Source organism: Dasypus novemcinctus, chromosome 25 (assembly GCF_030445035.2).
Source record: "Dasypus novemcinctus isolate mDasNov1 chromosome 25, mDasNov1.1.hap2, whole genome shotgun sequence".
Taxonomy (NCBI): domain Eukaryota; kingdom Metazoa; phylum Chordata; class Mammalia; order Cingulata; family Dasypodidae; genus Dasypus; species Dasypus novemcinctus.
In genome coordinates this window covers 29338567-29353123 of record NC_080697.1, presented here as the reverse complement: position 1 = coordinate 29353123, position 14557 = coordinate 29338567, and the positions used below count along the sequence as shown (strand labels likewise).

Genomic DNA, 14557 nt, shown 5'->3' with positions numbered 1-14557 from the left:
TGATAAGGTACTTTTAAAAATCTGTAACCAGATTTATACATGACAGGCTTGTAAACTAGGCAAAATTTATTAATGTATGTATCTCCATAAACTTAACCTCCACAACTGGACTATTTGAACATCAGCTGAAGGGCTTTACCAGCCAGTTCTTTCAATGGATTATAATTATATATAGTTTATGGCTTACAGGTATTAAGAATGGGTTGAGACATTCTCTTGTCAAAATAAGAATGCTTTAACTGTAGAGGAAAAAAAGAAAATGGTTTTCCACAGCAAGGAGTACCCTTTGAACTCTCAAGCAAGCTTCAAACTCACTTCACTGGAAAGATTATAAAAAAGTGTGTCAATAAACATTTATGTAATCTAAGCATCTTTTTAAAAATTTATATATATATATATTTAAAGTTTGTGTCAAGTGGTTCCCATCCAGCAAATCACCCATTGCCCATACCATCCAACACCCTTGGTAAGGTAGAATAAATCCATGAGATATATAAATTAAGGCTTAAATATTGACTCACTGGTGCTGTCTTGGCCAAAACATTCCCTTTGGTCCTCATGACCCTGAGGTCTATGCCATCAGGCAAATACCACTGATCCCACAAGAGGTAATTATAGGGCAGCCCATGTATGGGGAACAGTTCACTAGAGAGGATCTGTAACAGTTTGATGCTGGATGGATCCCAGAGAATCATGTCTTTAGAGCCAATCCATTCCTGTGGGAGTGGACCTATTGTAAATGGGACTCTTTGATTAGATTACTTCTGTAAGGCATGCCCCAGGGTGGGACTTAATCCTCTTATTAGAGTCCACATGGAAAGAGACAGACACAGGTGCTCAGAGTGAAATGCTCAGAAGCTGAGAGAGAAACCAGAAACTGAAAGCAACAGAGTTCAGAGGAGAAAGCAGAGACTGACAGATGACACCATGTACCTTCCCATGTGACAGAAGAGTCCAGGATCACCCACAGCTGATCTTTGAGGAGAGAGCATTGCCAGAAGATATCTTGATTTGGACTCTTTTCTCAGCTTCACAACTGTAAGCTTGCAAGTCAATAAACCCCCTTTGGAAAAGCCAACTCATTTGGGGAAATATTGTTTTCATCAGCCTCGGTTAACTAAAACAGGATCCAATGATAGTGAATTGAGGTTTTCTCAGTATTGTAGGAAATCAGTGGAATATCCTCAGGGATTTTTTTTTAAGTTACTGAAGATTTACTGACCCTCTACCACCTAAAGACAACATCCCATCACCTGCAAACTGATGACATTATATTCTGGAAAAGAAAACAATGAAAAACCAATCTCTGACCTACTTGAAATAAAGTTAGCAGGTGTTAATAACTTCACATATAGCTATCAAATTAGAAGGAAATGAGACTTGAGTACAACACATGCAGCTAAAACTGATGTCACTTCCAAGGTGGGTATATGAAATGGTACATGATTCAAAATTAAAATTAACCAAAATAATCCAGAAGCAGTTGACACTGTGTGTGTATCTGATGTGGACAGGTACTGCCAAGATCATGGAACAAGAACTCATTCAGCGAAGTGTTTTGTAGATTATGGGGAAGTTTTTTCAGTGATGAGGTACAAACACAGATACCCAGCAAGATAGCATGAAATGAGAGGTTCATAACATCAAAGAATCTGGAGGGGGAGAATGGAGAATCTTGGCATGGCAGGTCCCAGCTTACCTAGCCTAGGTTCCTGTGAGGGTTCATGGAAAGGCAGGTTGGAGCACATGTTTATTCCAGGCTCTTGTCTTTACTGTGACCCAGATGGGAAGGATCCAATGCATCCTGGGCCTGCAGTTTCACAATATATGGTACAAAAAGCAGATGTGACTAAGGCCATGTGGAGAAGCTGGGAGCAGCTTCTTATCATCCAAGCCATATGGAAACTGATGCCTTGCAAATAAATTATGCAGCAGGAAAGAGCTGCAGTGGCAAGGGGGCAATTCAAAAGAAGTGGCAGAGGCTGATCATAGAAGCTGAGGTTAGCTCTTATCATCCATACCTGTGAATGTGCAGGTGTTGCTAGTTGTGGTTATACCCAGGAAGTGTTAACTCAGGTGGTTGCTCAAAATGACTAAGTCAGGACAAGGCAAAGATGTGTCAAAATAATTTATTTCATTACACCAAAATTCCCTTGTTTAATTGACACCCTTGTGCTTTTATCTATATTTACAATTTTGTTTTTATGCTTTTGTTATCTTCCTCAAAGGCCGATTTTCCATACTTTCTCTAGACATCAAGATAAAACCCTTAGTTTAAATAACACTATTAGGAGCAGATGTGGCTCACGTGGTTGAGTGTCCACTTCTCACATTGGAGATCCTGGATTCAGTTGCCTCATGCCTCCTAAAAAATTAAGAAAAACAAACAAGAAAAACAAAAGAAAAAATCAACTCGGTGAAGCCTATGTGGCTCAATGTTTGAGCTCCAGCTTCCCACACATGAGGTCTCTGGTTCAAACCCTGGCCTTGGTACCTCAAACAGACAATGAAAACAACAACAAAAATCCCAAGGGGACTGCACTTCATCAGTCCAACACTGGTTTATATGGACTAATATCCAGGTAACCCTTCCAAGAACAAAAGGCAAGTCAGCAAAGCCAGCATCAGGTGACCAAGGGTATTGGCTCTTCTAGGTTTGAATTTCCTAGTCTGAAAAGGCAGACTGTGGTCAGCACTCATTTTTTTTTGCTTTTAAAAAAACTTTCTCCTGATAAAGGAAAAAAATCATACTTTCTCTCATTTTTTAAAAGCATCACTACATAAAATTATGGGTTTACAAAGTAATAAAATTTGACATCCAAATAAAATAGTTTTTCTCCCAGGAATTTCTCAAACTCTTCTTGTGTCATATATGATGCTAACAAATATAAAGCAGGTAATCTAAATTTCAGTTTTGTGACAAAATGCATGTTTTTCCAAAGCTGCACAGAAAGCTCACCTAAACACTTGGGCCCTGAGAGAGTGGCCTTTAGGGAGCAAGCTGGGCACCCCAGCAGCCTCTGGGGCTGAGGTCCAGAAGCAGAACCACCTGCAAGTGGGGACTAGACCATGAAGTCAGCAGAGAGGCCACAGGAGCCCAGAGGTTTGCTGGGAAATCTCAGTCTCCACTCAGCCATGCTCCGTTTGGTGTTCTCTGCACAAACCAAAGGCACCTGGATCCACTGTGTGAGGAGAGTGATAAAAGCACCTGGGGTCTGTTGAGGCTCAGGACCTGGCTATCACATTGTCAGTCCAGAGATTCAAATCCCCTAAATATATCTTAAACCCCAACATTAACTGCACCTCCAGCATATTAGCATGAAAGTCTTATGAAGGGAGATCCCATTTGAGTCCAGATTCATCACACATAAACACCATTTCCAAAGAGGGGCCATCTGCCCTGGTAGTTAACCCCATCAGCCATGACCATAACTCCCATGGGTCTCTTTAGCCCTCAAAGGAACCAATATCTGGGGGTTGTATCTGCTTTATCTGTCTCTCTGACTCTGCTCAGTTGTGCATGAGGGCAATCCTTCTGCCAGCCTCCAGACTCTTTTTTAGAAACTCGTAGCCATATAAACTCATTTCTCCTTTCCATTTCCCCCTTACTTTAGGTCAAACAGCATTTTAAAGTCATGGTATTTTATGTAGACATGGATATTCTGCTGATCCGCATTGAACCTTCCATATAAGGTCATTTTCCAGTTGCATCATCAGTTGGTAGTTGATAGTGGTCCCTCGTTGCCAGGGAGGCTCATCCCCGGGTGTCATGTCCCACGCTGGGGGGAAGGCATTGCATTTACATGCTGAGTTTGGCTTCGAGACTGGCCACATTTGAGTAACATGAAGGCTGACAGGAGGAAATTCCCAAGCACAATGTTGCTCTAGGCCTTGTTCTTATTTTAGGTTTATCAGCTCACAAGCATAGTCATTAGCATCAGGGGCTCACTGCTGAACCATCACTCCCTCCCGGTCCCCGCCACTGTACCTGAGAGACTGTCGCTGCTCCCCTAGGGACCACGACAGAGCACCACTGGCCAGGAACCCAGTACCCCCCCTGCTGTGGTTTTTAATTGTTGCCACTATGAGTATATCCAAACATTACCATGCACCCTGGACATATGTTCTGTACAGCTCCCTGTCAGCCATATATCACCTGTCATTGGTATCCCATACCAGTATCCCTCCATTGCCATTGTTGAAACACTCTGTGATCCAGAACTCCCCGAAATTTGAAGCCCAATATAATGTCATGGTCCCTTACTAGGGAATGGCATATAGCGATGGGTTTAAAGGATAGATAAAGACCTTGGATAGGGGAAACGGACTTTGGCCCAGTGGTTAGGGCATCTGTCTACCATATGGGAGGTCCGCGGTTCAAACCCCGGGCCTCCTTGACCCGTGTGGAGCTGGCCATGCGCAGCGCTGATGCGCGCAAGGAGTGCCGTGCCACGCAAGGGTGTCCCCCGCGTAAGGGAGCCCCACGCACAAGGAGTGCGCCCGTGAGGAAAGCCACCCAGCGTGAAAAGAAAGAGCAGCTTGCCCAGGAATGGCACCACCCACACTTCCCGTGCCGCTGACGACAACAGAAGTGGACAAAGAAACAAGACGCAGCAAATAGACACCAAGAACAGACAACCAGGGGAGGGGGGGAAATAAATAAATAAAATAAATCTTAAAAAAAAAAAAAAGAACTTGGATAAAGTTAGATAAAGAGCTTAGATAAAGAATGTTGACTTGAAAAAATTCCACATCCTATCTTTTTCTTTCCCCCCCCCCCCGCCCCCTAATTATTCAGCTTTTCTTCACAGGAGTCCTAGACCACAGCAATGTATATATATAATATACAGCACTCCCACACATCCACCAGAAAACCTTTTCCCTTCCACAGTGATACTCTTACGCCCTATTCATATCATATTTACTTAAAGTGATGTACAGAGTCTGAGACATTAGCTTTCTAACAAGGTGACATCTGTGCTTACATTATGGTGCATACTTTAGGATACACAGTTCTTTACATTTTTAGTTATCCTATGTTTTACATTATGGTTTACATTATCAGTCTGTCATCTCCTATATGTTATGGTGTAATATTGCATGTTTTATATCCATCCTTGTGTACTCTCAAGAAACTCCTCTCTTACCCCCCATTTACTTTGGTTCCACACATTTATCTGATCTATTGGACTTACCACACTCAGCTAAGATGGAGTTGAAGAAGGACAACCACCACACCATGGAGCCTAGAGTGATTACAACTGAAAATGGGAGGATTACATCCAGCATCCATGTGGAATCTGAGCCTCCTCTTGACATAGAGGTGCAATGGACACAACCAATCCAATGTCCACATAGAAGAGGTGGCATTGGATTGGGAAAAGTGGACATGGTGGACGATGGGTATGGGGAAAGGCAGGAAGAGATGAGAGGTGGAGGCGTCTTTGGGACATGGAGCTGCCCTGGATGGTGCTTCAGAGGTAATCACCGGACATTGTAAATCCTCACAGGGCCCACTGGATGGAATGGAGGAGAGTATGGGCCATGATGTGAACCATTGTCTATGAGGTGCAGAGGTGCCCAAAGATGTACTTACCAAATCCAATGGATGTGTCATGATGATGGGAACGAGTGTTGTTGGGGGTGGGGAGAGGGGGAGTGGGGGGGTGGGGTTGAATGGGACCTCACATATATATTTTTAATGTAATATTATTACAAAGTCAATTAAAAAATCACACAAAAAAAACAAAAAAAAAACAAAAAAAAAAACCAAACAAACAAACAAAAAAAGCACCTGGGGACGTGGCTGCCTCCAGGTAGAAGACCAGGCTCTCATTTACCCCCACAGAGCAGGGAAGAGCCTGAGGGCCATAAAGGACCACCTGCTCACAGGGTCTCTATTCTCTAAACACCAAGCTCGAGCCCTTGCCAGCCACATCCCTCCAGTATAAACCAATGGTCTCTTTCTGACTGCACTCACCACTGGGGAGGCATTACTACTGCCCATGTGCAGAGAATGGTTTGTCAGGTCAAATCCTCCAAAACTGCAGGTTCTCTGTGTGAAGGAGAGGTGGACAGGAGAGGAGTTACCCCTGAAGTAGCTGGCAGAGCAGCACACCAACCCCAGACCCCACTTGCAGGGTGTCACTGAGCCACAGATTGTGTGCAGGTGGAAGTGATGGGGGAGAGGGTGCAGGACCCAGGTTCCCAGGAACCTCTTGCCTAAACAGAGGTCCACAGTGCCCCTGACATACAAACACCATGATTACCACAAAGCTGTCTGCATATTCTGTGCCCTAAGATTCCCAGACTTGTCATGACCCAGCCTCCCATTCAACCTCCCTTATGTCAGTGACAAACAAAATAAGGGCTATTTATACAGGGTCATGAGCTCAGCAGTTTTAGAAGAGAAGACAGAAGCCCAGTGGCTCCAGAGAGCCTTCTAATGGACTTCTGTGTGGTTTAAATCACTCAGAAAGGAACGAGGCTATGTTTTTTGCAGGCTGACAGGCAGGCTCATGCACTGGTGTCTCCTAACCACAGCTACAACTTTACCAACCTACTTAAATATGACCCTTTTTCTAAACATGTAAAGGGAAGAGACTACATTTCCCCAGAAAGAAAAAGTTGGATGAAGAACTGTCTTCAACCACACTCTTTAATTTCATCAGGAAAATTATTGAAGTTTTATAAGGAAGAAGAACTTCAGTGTCCTTTTAGCTTGTTTCAAACTTCATGGAATGCCTTTATATTAGATAATATAAGGCAGTAATTTTATATTTCCAGAACTTGACTTGAATACACTGTTGACTAAAAAACTAAACAAACAATACCTAAACTTCTAAGAAAATAAGTGAAAGCAAAAACACCCTATTTTTGGCACAGCTGATTATTTTTTTAAGTAGCTGTAATAAGATGTGAACAGCAGATACATGTTTCTCAAAGGACTATAGTTAATACTTTGTATACTTGAACAGCACAATGAATATTAGAAATGCTGCTTATTTAAAATAGGCATGCTTGCTCTAAATACATTAATTAGCTGACTGGGAAACACCCAGGAAGGGAAATTCCAGACACTGGGCTCCCAGATGTGTACTCAAATCCTATGTCTGTCCTATGCAGTGTGATGAGTGAAGTGCTTAGACTCAGTTCTGGTTCCCCAGCAGCAATAATAATCATGGACTGAAGACTGGATGGCAGGTGCTCAGTGAGGGCCATTGCACTCAGGACAGCCACCAGTGCCTCCCGACCACTGTGACCCTGAAGTTGAGGCTCAGTCAATGCCACAACCATGAAATGAAGGGCTGGAATTCATTCTGTGAATTTCCACTCTAAAAGCAAAGCACACTGGGGAGGAATGGAAGGACTGGATGTGGCAGTTTTGTCCAAAAAGGAGCAGGCAGCAGCCTCTCAAGGTGGCAGGTGATGAGGACACCACAGAACCTTCTCCCTCAGCAAACAGCTGCTGCTGCTCTGAATAATATAGGGTGGATGCAATCTCCAATAGGACATTCCTAATGTATAGCAATTTAATGGGATATCTGACTTCCTTTATAGTCAACTTGGCTGGACCTCGATCTACTCTGTAAAAAGAGAAAGACTCACATGCAAAAACGTTCACCAAACCACCTAACAAAGCAAATGGTGTTGCACCCACCCTTCAAGGCTGATTTTTAATATTAGCTTTCCCTTCCCACCTTATAAGGCCAAGTAAAGGTTCTCATGTTTACAAAGGCAATGATTTTATTTCAGTTCCTTTCCCCTGACTCGGGCTTCATGACAGTGTGGGGTCCAGATGCCACACTTGGTAGCATCTGCACATCCTTCTTTAACCAGCAGCAGCTTCACAAGACTGGAGCCCAGCTTGTTATTTCTAATGCACATGAAATAGCTGATAAAGAATTTATGAGGAAACTATGACTGCAATAAGTTAAACACACATTTAAGTTTCTAAATTCCTGCTGTATGCATTTATTCTTAAAATTGAAAACTTAAAGCTAAGAATGGACTGGTTTTCTTAAATACCAACTAAGACCTCATCCTAAGATAAGATAAGCTATCTGGAACAATTTTTCTTTCAATCAGTGGGGGATTGACAAGGAGTATAACAATAAACAGTCCTCAAACTAATCTCCAACTTTTTCTGTAATACCACATAGTTCTTGAAGCAGCACTCCTTAAATGGAGAAAATAGGTTGTAAACATTAAAAGAAAAATAACCCAATCTTTGATTTTGTGATATAAATGAAGCTATGTACTCCTTGCATCTTCTGTACAATTATAGACATGTTTCAGACATACTTGTGGAGAGGGAAGCGGGTAAGTGGAATATGCCATGCAGTTGCCATGCATGTCTCTTCCCCCAAACAAAAATTTAATGACCAAATAAAATAAAGACAAGTGACACATCCAGTGTGTATGAGGCTTTATCATTTCCCTGAGGTTTCACTAAGCAAATTTTTAGAAGACAAAAAGATCAAGGTTGAAGAATAAAGGACAGCTTTTGGTAAAATGAAGGAAATATATGAAAAGGAGAATGCAAAAGAACTTTGAAAATAAATAGAGCAAAGAAAATAATCCTAACCCCCTGAAAAACAACAAGAAAAATGTCTTATTTCTCAGTAAAACATTGTTTTACATTACTTTCTCTGGATAATTAGAAAATTAAATGTTGTTTTCCTTATTGTACAGTAAAGAAATGTGCACAAATATAATTGAACACTGAACACATTTCAGCAAGTGCTAAACTGCCCAGTGCTGCCCTAAATTCATAGTACCTTAAAAATATTTAGACTTGGGCTGAGATTTGTGACAGAGATTACATACATTGCTATCATTATGGGGCAAAATAAATATTTTCTTTTAAAAAATGGTGCTTGAAAACAACCTTGTCTGATGTCTACATGATACCTGTGGAATCAGTCCCTGACCCCCATGTTAGCAGAAATCTGAAAAAAAGAACTTTCAGAGGGAAGTTCTTGATGAAGTTACATTGTTATAAATGATTACATATGCAGTCTATTATTTAGGTATCATATTGATAATGTATCATCTTATGTTGTGAACCTACGTATATCGTGAATACCATGAGGGTCATATGAACAACTGAATGTACTCAATTTGGGAAAATTGTCAGTGTCACATAATTTAAACCCACAAGGTTGGTCAGCCAATTAGGGAAGTGGGCTGTTTTATCATGGACATGAGCTGGGAAGACACTTGTGTGCTGAGCCTGTACTGAGTCTGGCCATGGTATGTTATACAGAACAGATGTGAGGCTGACTGAGCAAGAAAGAGAATTGTCATTTCAGCACAAAAACAAAACCCAAACAAAAAATACCATGCTAGAAAGGAAGAGAAAACTTTTGCTACATAGTAATAGTATTAAAAGAGCCACAAGATTCCTTTTTAGAATCTTTTAGAATGGAGAAGGGTGTTTCACATTGGTGCTGACCAGACAAGGACCTGGTGAAATATAAGTAGCACAGCCTTGGGCTGGGGAGGATGGCAGGGTGGAGGGCCACTGTCACCCTGAAGAGCTGGGTGGGAGCCCAGGGCTTCTCCAGGCTCTGGGCATTCATACAGACCGTGTGCCAGCTTCAAGGGGACAGACACATCCTCTTACCAGTCTAACCACACAGTAGCAAAACTGAGAAGCATTTTATTATCTGGAAGCAACTGCTTCATTTCTGGCTACATACAGGAGAATAGACAGGATGTGTGTGTACATTTCCAAATGCTGCTTCTTTTGTTTAAAAAGATAAGAGCATCTAAGAGCTTAAGTAAAACAGAAGAGCTCTAATCTTTTCCCCTTTTAGTTAGCAGAGACAACAAGCACGTTTCTCAAGGCATCAAAGCAGAATGCTCTGATCCATATGGGCTCTCAGGAGGTTGGGGGGGCCTCCACACTTAGCTTCCCAGCCCCAGTGGCCTCCCACTATCAAGAGGACAGATGGGAAGAGGGGGGAGCATGGCTATTAGCAAGCTTTGTCCCTTTTGTTTGGGGCTTGTGTTGCCCTGTGTGACTGGAAGGGGGATGAAGCAAGAAGCTGAGCCTTTTTCTGGTCAGAACCTCTGACTCAGGTTCTGATGCTTTTGCCTCAAGGGATCTCCTACTCCCAACCTAATGTGTTGGAATACAATAGTGGTGTGAAATTGACATGAAGGCTTCCATGTGCCCCATGAACAGAACTGGGGAGCCTCAAAAGATCCCACTGTAGGCATGAAAAATCCTGCATGGCAAATGTGCAATACCAACAATTATCTAGCTACTGATATGCTATGAGCATCTCACAGATTCTTGTTTCAGAACCAGAGACCCTGGTTAGAACAAAACAATCATTATTGAAGTTGCTAAAGTCTGTTGGTGCACAAAAAGACACACAATGAAAGACATGATATTTTATCTTGGCCACTATATTATGACCAAGTGATGAGAAACAACAATATATTGTATATTGTTTAAATTATCTTCTAGGGGAGTTGTTTGTAGTACCAAGCTCCTCTACACAGGAAAATGTCTACAGAAACTTGGTAGTAGTCAACCAGCAGGAACCATCAGATTCAGGTGCATCTCTAAGTGAAAACAGGTGTCACCTTCAAGATGGCAACCATCAGGAAGCAGACTTGGTCCAGTGGATAGGGTGTCCATCTACCACATGGGAGGTCTGCGGTTCAAACCCCGGGCCTCCTTGACCCATGTGGAGCTGGCCCATGTGCAGCACTGATCGCACAAGGAGTGCTGCCCCATGCAGGGGTGCCCCCCACATAGGGGAGCCCCATGTGTTGCCGCCTTTCTCTGCCCCTCCTCCCCTTCCAGCCCCCGCCACCCTTCCCGCTAGTCCCGCCCATATTACCAACCTACAATCTGCCCTCTTCCCCAGTAACTGCTTACGGCGTATTACCAGAGGTCTGCCCCCCCAGTTTTAGCCAATCCGCAGCCACCCCTCCGCCCTGCTCTCCCCTTCATACTCCACCCCCTTCCCTGCCTATATAACCAAGTGTACTTCCGCAATAAAGCAGACCTGTTCTTGCACTCAAGCGGTCTCCGTGGTTCTTTCCTAACCGTGCGTCCCCCACACCTGGAGAGCCGGTGCTCTGCCCGGAGCACCCCCCGCCAGCGGTTCGACTGGAGCAGCCCCCTGACTCCTGGGCCTGAGCGAGGTTGGAATCCCCCCACTCTGCCACACCCATGCACAAGAAGAGCACCCCATAAGGAGAGCCGACCAGTGTGAAAGTTCAGCCTGCCCAGTAATGGTGCCACATGCACGGAGAGCTGACACAAGACGATGAAACAAAAAGAGACACAGATTCCCATGACGCTGACAACAACAGATGCAAACAAAGAACACACAGGAAATGGACACAGAGAACATACAACTGGGGCAGGGGAGGGGGAAGGGGAGAGAAATAAATAAAATAAATCTTAAAAAAAAGATGGCAGCCATCAAAGGGACCCTGTGCAAGAGGTGTAGGAGGAGAAACCTTCATCCTCAAATTTGATTTTTAGACCTTCATCTAAAAGGAGAGTAATTAGTGAGACAGAAAATTCAGAAGACTTAGCTGGTGGACAACAGAGAAAGCACCACAAATCTGCTAGCATTTACCTTTCCTCTGATGAAAGTCTTGCTCTATAATAAGGAAGATATGGTGTAAAAGATTCTGTAGGAGTGAATCAATGGAGACTATCAAATCTGGATCTTGATACTGGTTTAAGTGAACATTCTGGTGATTGGTTGAGTCAGGATTCAGTTTCAGATCAATTCAGTGTATAATTTGAGGTTGAATCTCTTGATTCAGAAGATTAGTGAAGAAGGACAAGAACTCTCATATGAAGATAATCAGGTTTATCAAGTTACTGTTTATCAAGCAGGGGAGAGTGATACAGACTCATCTGAAGAAGATCCTGAAATTTCCTTAGCTCTCTGTGGGAAATGTACTTCATGCAATGAAATGCACCCTCCCCTTGTGGAAATGCATTACAACAGATGTGAGAATTGGCTTCCTGAAGATAAAGGAAATGATAAAGGGAAAATACCTGGGAAAGCCATACTAGAAAACTCAACACATGTAGAAGAGGGCTTTAATGTTCCTGATTTCAGAAAAATGACATAGAGGAAAATAATAAAATCACATAAGCCTCCCAATCCCAAGAAAATGAGGGCTATTCTCAGCCATCAACTTCTAGTAGCAACATTTATACCAGTCAAGAAGATGTCAGCCATCTGCCCATTGGGATTTAAGCCCCCTCTCAAGTAGAAGCAGTGGGATCACCATCCTGAAATTCTCAAGACTGGGGAGTGAACAATGGACTAAAGTAGACTTAGTATTTTTCTATTATAGACTTCATATTATTCTAGCAGTGGAAGAACTTTTATCATTGATGTAAAGGTAGTGGCCCCTAGAGGTTCTGAGGTGAGGGAGAGGGAAGAATAGATATAATATGGGGACATTTGGGGCGTTGGAATTGTCCTGCATGACATTGCAATGACAGGTATAGGCCATTACATTTGGTCATAACCTATAAAATTGGGTAAGGCAGAGTGTAAGCTATAATAGAAACTATAGTACATTGTTAATAACAATGCTTCAATATGTGTTTATCAATTGTAGCAAATTTACCACACTAATGAAAGATGTTAATGTGGGAAAGTGTGGGAGGGTTAGGGTGAGGGGTTGGGGAATATGGGAATCCCCTATACTTTTTATTAAACATTTATATAATCTAAAGCTTCTTTAAAAATTTTTTTAAAAATTAAAGCTGTCAGAGAGTTTGAGAGGAATGAAACACAAGGTAAAGAAAAATGCATGGAATCTAGTTTCCATCTTTGTGCCATTGAACCTTGTGACCTAAAATTGACTGTATCATCCATGACAAAAAAGGACATCTTATGGCTTGTTTTACATGTTCAAAAAAGCTAAAAAAAAAAACCCACAAAAAACAAAATAAGGCCTGCCCAATATGTAGGCAGCTAGTTCAAATGATTATGCTAACTTATTTCTCCTAGTTGACTTGTTTGTAAGAGTAGAATTATATATTTCTAATTATGTAACCCTAAAAACTCAGATAGTTATTTTAGCAACATTAAATTTATTTTTATGTTTTTATACATATTGAAGTGTAAAAGTATCTCAGTTCATGTTGAATTCTTCTCCTTAATGTAATTTACCTACTTGGGGAGGGGATGTGGTTTAGTGAATATTCATTTCATTTTAGGAAAATTTCACTTCTCTTTATAATTCATATTTGGGTTTTAATGTAATTTGAATTGGCTATATAGCTGGTTATTTTGGCAACATTAAATTTATTTTTATGTTTTCATACATATTGAAGCTTAAAAGTATCTCAGTTCATGTATAATTCTTCTCCTTAATATAATTTACCTACTTGGGGAGGGGATGGGGTTTAGTGAATATTCACTTCATTTTAGAAAAATTTCACTTCTGTTTATAGTTCATGTTTGGGTTTTAATGTAATTTGAATTGGCTATATAGCTGGTTTTTTAATTCCATCCTTCATATTTTAATTCATTTCCACCTTCACTTAAATAAAAATATCTGATTTTTCAGAATATAAGTAGGGTATTCACATATATGTTATTTAGTACCTTTCTTTTAAGGAGATAAATTTTGTGAGAAAGATTTATTATTTAAATTTTAGGTACTCTTAAATCTTCTCATACTTACTCTGCTCTTTGAGTCTCTTAAAATATTCTTTACAGGGAAGCAGACTTGGCCCAGTGGCTAGGGTGTCTGTCTACCACATGGGAGGTCCACAGTTCAAACCCTGGACCTCCTTGACCTGTGTGGAGCTGGCCCATGTGCAGTGCTGATGTGCACAAGGAATGCCGTGCCACACAGGGGTGTCCCCTGTGTAGGGGAGCCCCATGTGCAAGGAGCGTGCCCCATAAAGGGAGCTGCCCAGCATGAAAGAACGTGCAGCCTGCCCAGGGATGGCACCACACACATGGAGAGCTGATGCAGCAAGATGATGCAACAAAAAGAGACACAGATTCCCATGCCACTGACAACAGAAGCCGACAAAAACAAGAACACACAGCAAATGGACACAGAGAACAAATGACTGGGGGTGGGGGGCAGGAAGGGGAGAGAAAAAAAATCTTTAAAAAATATTCTTTACAGATAAATAGAAATTGGTAGTTATATTCTCTGCTACTGAAGTAAAAAATGTACCACTAGTTCTCCAGGTATAGGTGGTGATGATATTGTCCATTGAGAGTCTTTCAGAAGAGCCAATACAACTTTTTAAAAGCTCTGTAGTAAAATGTGGAGTTGTCCTGGGAGGTCCAATGTGACATATATTTTCAGGGTTTGGTGGGAATTGTTTGTTTCTCTCAAGTGAAAAACAGTTTAATTCACTTTGAAGTGTCTTCTTAAACAGGATTACACAGTCTCTATTGATTGCCTAGACATCAGAACTTTGCTTAAGGCCAGTTTCAGAAACCAGTGAATTCAGAAAGATTAATTCATAAATGAGTTAAAAGGAAGAACTGTTCATTTTTTAAAAAATAGCTGGAAAGGTCAACATTTCTCT

At 41.7% G+C, this 14557-nt stretch overlaps 1 pseudogene; it reads left to right on the top strand.

Moving 5' to 3' along the window:
* The first annotated feature begins 10246 nt into the window (after window positions 1–10246).
* Window positions 10247–13010, top strand: LOC101413032 (E3 ubiquitin-protein ligase Mdm2 pseudogene; annotated as a pseudogene).
* The last annotated feature ends 1547 nt before the right edge of the window (window positions 13011–14557 follow it).